This window comes from Dipodomys spectabilis, unplaced genomic scaffold, assembly GCF_019054845.1.
Source record: "Dipodomys spectabilis isolate Male_0828 unplaced genomic scaffold, ASM1905484v1 ptg000058l, whole genome shotgun sequence".
NCBI classification, from domain to species: Eukaryota; Metazoa; Chordata; class Mammalia; order Rodentia; family Heteromyidae; genus Dipodomys; species Dipodomys spectabilis.
This window is the reverse complement of record NW_024870735.1, coordinates 2,036,246-2,041,670: the sequence shown is the minus strand read 5'-3', so window position 1 is coordinate 2,041,670 and position 5,425 is coordinate 2,036,246. Positions and strand designations below refer to the sequence as shown.

At 34.9% G+C, this 5,425-nt stretch overlaps 1 non-coding gene across 1 annotated transcript; it reads left to right on the top strand.

Annotated features, from left to right (window-relative positions):
• The first annotated feature begins 235 nt into the window (after positions 1 to 235).
• LOC122108373 lies at positions 236 to 342 on the top strand. Its single transcript, XR_006147554.1, has one exon. It is a non-coding gene; the product is annotated as a U6 spliceosomal RNA (small nuclear RNA).
• The last annotated feature ends 5,083 nt before the right edge of the window (positions 343 to 5,425 follow it).

The window sequence follows — 5,425 nt, the reverse complement described above, 5'->3', positions numbered from 1 at the left end:
TTGGGGGGGTCCATTCGTGGGGCCTGAACTCTAGGCCTGGGCGCTGTCCCTCAGCTCTTCAGCTCAAGGCTAGAGTTCTACCACTTGAGCCACAGCGCCACTTGCAGCTTTTTTCTTTTTGCTTATGTGGTGCTGAGGAATCGAACCCAGGGCCTCATGCATGTAAGGCAAGCGCTCTACCACTGAGCCACCTTCTCAGCCCCCACAATTGCACTTTTGATATAAAAAATATTCTGTGCTCAATTCAGCCACACATACACTAACATTGGAACAATACAGAGAAGAGTAGCATGGCACTTGCGCAAGGACGATATGCAAATTCGTGGTGTGTTCCATATTTTTACAACAACAGATGCTGGAGGGAATGTGGCCACAAGGGAACCATACAACATTCTTGGTGGGAGTGTAAACTTGTTCAACCACTTTGGAAGGCATTATGGAGGTTCCTCAAAAGATTCCACATAAAGCTCCCCTTTGACCCAGGAGTCCCACTTTTGGGGATTTACTAAATGATCACAAACAAGACCATACTAAAACTACCAGCACCACTATGTTTATTGCAGCATTATTTACAATAGCTAAGATATGGAACCAACCAGCTGTCCCCACTACATGAATGGATCAAGAAAATGTGATGTATATACACAAGGGAATTCTATGCCTCCATCAGAAAGAATGACATTGTCCCATTTGTTAGGAAATGGAAAGACTTGGAAAAAAATTTATTAAATGAAGTAAGCCAAGTCCAAAGAAAAAGGTCCCATGGTTTCCCTTATTTTCAATAACGAATATATGTCTGGGTTAAGCAGACAAGGTCAAAACCTATGTGCATATGAACAGAAATGATAATGTTAAGGGAATTGAACCCCACGATAGGGAAACAAGTAGTTTTTTGTTTCTTGCTATTGTTTCTAACGTACTTATAATGTGCGATGTGAATTTTCGTTTCTTTGTATGTTCCTCCCCCCACGCTATAACCCTTGTTTTCTCTGTATTTGAAGTTGGTGCATCTGCCTCTTGTATTTACGCTTCTCTAATTTGGGGAGGGGAAGGGAAAAAATGTGTGCGCGTGAACGCATGTGCATGCGTGTGTGTTGGCATGCTCAGAGTTTGAAATCAGGGCTTAAATGTCTTGCTAGACCTTTCTTCTCTAGGTTGGTGAGGTACTATATGAGCTACATTTTTTTCCCTGGGTCTTTGCTAGTTCATTAAAAATTTTGAAAAATAATTTCATGAATTTTTTTTTTTGGCCCTTATTGACTTCCAATGGTTATCCACAGATCCCAGGCTCCTGAGTAGCTATCCCGAGTAGATAGGATTACAGGTGTGACTAGCCAATACAAGGCTTTCAGCATAATTTTAAAAGTAGAAGAAAATTTACTTCATGGGGGCCTGTTTAATTATCTCCTACTTTTAAAACATTTTGGATTGATTAAATGTGAATTTATTTCATTTTTGGATTCTTAAAAGATAGTAAGTGATGATATTTAAAAGTTTTGGTACTTTTTAAAAAAGGAAACTGGAACTGTGGGACAGAAGAAATTTGTCTCTCTTTGGACCTCAATTTAGAAGCTCAGCTCTGTGCATGATAACCCAATGTCACCAACAAAGTCTGTGTTGAAGACAAAATGTGATAGAAAACAATCACCATGGGCAATATTTGCTATGCTATAATTTCTTGGACAATATGAATATTGAATTGAGAGTGTAAGAGAATGGAAAGAATTTACCTACCTTTTGTGTATTGCTGAAAGACTTTTGGAAACTTTGACTCATTTCCTTCCTCACTGTGTGTCTTTGGGCCATGCACTCAGTGCCTTTAATTACAATTTTTCCCAACACTAAAATAGTAATAACATTAGCATTATAGCAAATGTTATCTTAAGAATTAAGAGAAATAAAACTTGTAAAATACTTAACATAAACTTCTATGCATGAGCTTTGAGTTTAGCCAGAAGTTTTTTTTAAATACTAAATAGAATGTCATAAGTATTGCAGAAACCATTACATGTAGTGAGCAATGTTATCTATTAATCATGCTCTACTTCCAAGGAAGCCGGGTAGATAACTTCTCATGTTGTAAATCAAACTGGTTATCTTAAGTCTTGTTAGTGTAAAAATATAAGGGACATAATAATGAAGGAATGCTGTAGACTGAGATGAAGTCCAAAAGAAAATGTACAAAACTGATAAAACAAAAGTATCTGAGCAGTATATTGTGTTTTACATCATTTAAGTTACATCTCAAAGATAAGGCAGACCTAGAAGAATGAATTGTCTTTTTGATATTCTATCATAGGTCTTTTCTCATTCATGTAGAGGCATCATCAGATTTGAGGAACTAAGTTTTTGGTTTGCTTCCTTCCGTTTAAGTTACATCATTTAAGTTACATCACAAAGATAAAGAAGACCTAGAAGAATGAATTGTCTTTTTGATATTCTATCATAGGTCTTTCCTCATTCTTGTAGAGGCATCATCAGATGAGAGGAACTGTATTTTTTTTGTTTGTTCCTTCCATTTATTCTTCAGTTTGAAATCTGAACTACATGAGACAGAAAGAAACCAAGGGAAATTAGTCACACAAGTTTTGGAAAGAAAAATCAACGTAAAATAAAATACATAGCCTTGTATAAGGTCTAACTAAATTGAGTTATATAGTCTCAAGCATTAACAGAAAATGATTTAAGCAATATCATGTTATTGAAAACTGAAAAATGTTAGGAGTTGCTTTATTTTTTCCTTTCTACTACCTTGAAATTATTGATTTTGTACTGAGAGATTAAAGATGAGATTAACAAGAAACTTGATTAAAAATTTTCAAAATTTCTGAATAGATACGTTTACCAAAAAGCTCTGAAAATCGCCAGTGGGTTTACAAAGTTGTGTTTAATACAACTTCTATGCTGGCTTAATGTTTTGTAAACAAAAGTCATTAGAGAAATGCAATTCAAAATTACTATGATACTACTTCATAACTATTATAACTCTTATCAAAAAAATCAAAGGAACCAGGTGTGGTGGTAAAGACTTGTAATTCGAAGCTTTTAGGAGGTTGGAGTAAAAAGATTTGGGTCTGAGGTCATCTTGGGTATTGCACACAGTAAAAACATGCCCTTTAAAAAAACTCAAAAGGTAATAAGGTTGGCTGGTGAGAGTGTGGAGAAAAGGAAATTTTCTACACTCTTGGTCAAAATACAGGTTAATACTCTCCTTGTAGAAAGTAGTATGCAGTTTTCTAAAGAAATCCAAAGTTGAAATATAACCTGACCCACCAATCATGTGATTATTTCTCTCTGGGTAACTCATAAATATATCTGTAGTTCATTGTTATTCACATTATTCACAACAACAGCCAAGATATAAATCGAAATTCAGTGTTCAACTACAGACTAATAAACAACTGTGGTGCATGCACAAATATATTTTTCTGTTTCATCCTTAAAATAGCAAGAGACTTCTCCCATTAGCCACAACTTATAATGACCTGAAAGATGTATTGTAAATGAGGAAAAATGTTGTCTTCTGATTTTTGTAAACACACACACACACACACACACACACACACACACACACACACACACACCAACCTCAAACATTAAGAGTGAAATTTTTTGAAAAGTAAAGCAAAGTGGAATTGCTGGGGCATTTAGGTCACAATGTAGAAGATAGTAGATATACAGGATGAACCGGTATAGAGTTGTAATGTACAGCATGAGGATACAGGGGACAACACTGGCCTTACATAGGAATGAAGCTAAATAAGTAGGAGTTGTTCTTCCTAGTAGGGGTTGCTCTTTTGGATGCTCTTCCTCCAGTAATGGATAAGATGAGCATAATTCTTTAAATATACCTGCCTGTTTGCAGAAATAATAACAAACAATATAGCAATAATGTTGTATGCTCAACATAGGATATGAGATTATCCTTGGTGTAAACTAATTATTACAAATAAGGGAAACCGTGGGACCTATGTTTCTTTAAGTCTGGCTTACTTCACTTAATATAATTTTTTCCAAGAACTTCCATTTCCTTACAAATGAGGTGGTATCGTTCTTTCTGATGAAAGCATAGTATTCCATGTTAGCGTGTGTGTGTGTGTGTGTGTGTGTGTGTGTGTGTGTGTGTGTGTGTGTGTCTCATTTTCTTGATCCATTCATCTACTGAGGGGCATCTGGATGGATTCCATATCTTAGCTATGGTAAATAATACTGTGATAAACATAATTTTGCTGGTAGCTTTAGTGTGGCCTTGCTTGTGGCCACCTGGTTAAATGCCCCGCAGTGGGATTACTGATTAATAGGGGAGCATTATTGTGTACATCAAGGATAATCTTAGTAAATGAGCAGAATAGCCCTATAGTTATGTACATATGATCGTATAAGGTGATTCTAAGTGAAATGAACTCCAAGACATGTTCTTTGTTGTTTTTGTTCTTAATGTATTGTGTGATTTCTTTTTAACCTTTTGTGTTTTCCCCAACTATGGTGTATCCCCTGTAGTCACAGTATTTGATTTTGATACCCTGGTTATTGTAAATATGTTAATCTGAACTAGGGAAGGGAAAGGGAAAAAATGGTGAGGCAAAGGACAAAGGGGGAACCTATGCAACAGTGATACACAGAAGAAAATATGTTGGAAATAATCTGGAGGGGCTGTTGGGAGGGAAGAGGGAGAAAAATGGGGGAAGGGATAACAAATTAGAAAAGAAATGAATTCATTACCTTACTTATGTAAGTATAACCCCTCTGTACATTACCTTGACAGTAAAATTTAAATAAAAAGTAAAGTAAAGAAGCTATGGGAAGGGGAAACAAAGGAGGAGACAACAATGCTTAATAAGAAATGTATTCATTATTTTGCCCATATAATTGTAACCCCTCTGTATGGTATTTTCACAATAAAAATACAATAAAATACATGAGAGCAGCAATACAGGATATGGGACTGGGGAAAATACTATACAAAGAGTAGAACAGCTGTGGAGAACAATAATTTTACTTTAACATAGGAAGTAATTAACTAGCATACAGATTTTCAGCCTCATGTCAGTCACTAAAAAGGGAAAACAAAATACAAACCAGTAGAGATAAAATAGAAAACTAAACAATAAGGATGAAGAGATGGCTTGGACCAAAAATTACAAATGAGACAATTAGGAAACAAATAAAAAGCTGGTAAGTTTAAAAAATATTACCCATAATTCTATTAATTGTTGTTTACATCACAATTTGTTAGAACTATAATTCAAATCACAGTTTAGTATTATATCATTTTAATAATAGGTTACTTATTATTGATTTCTTAATGTTGAATGTTTAATATATAATTTTACTTTTAGCAGCTATAGAAAAGAAGAAAGTGAATCTAATTTTACTAATATATATCATGAATTGTAAAATTGAGAAGCAGAATTTAAACAAATAA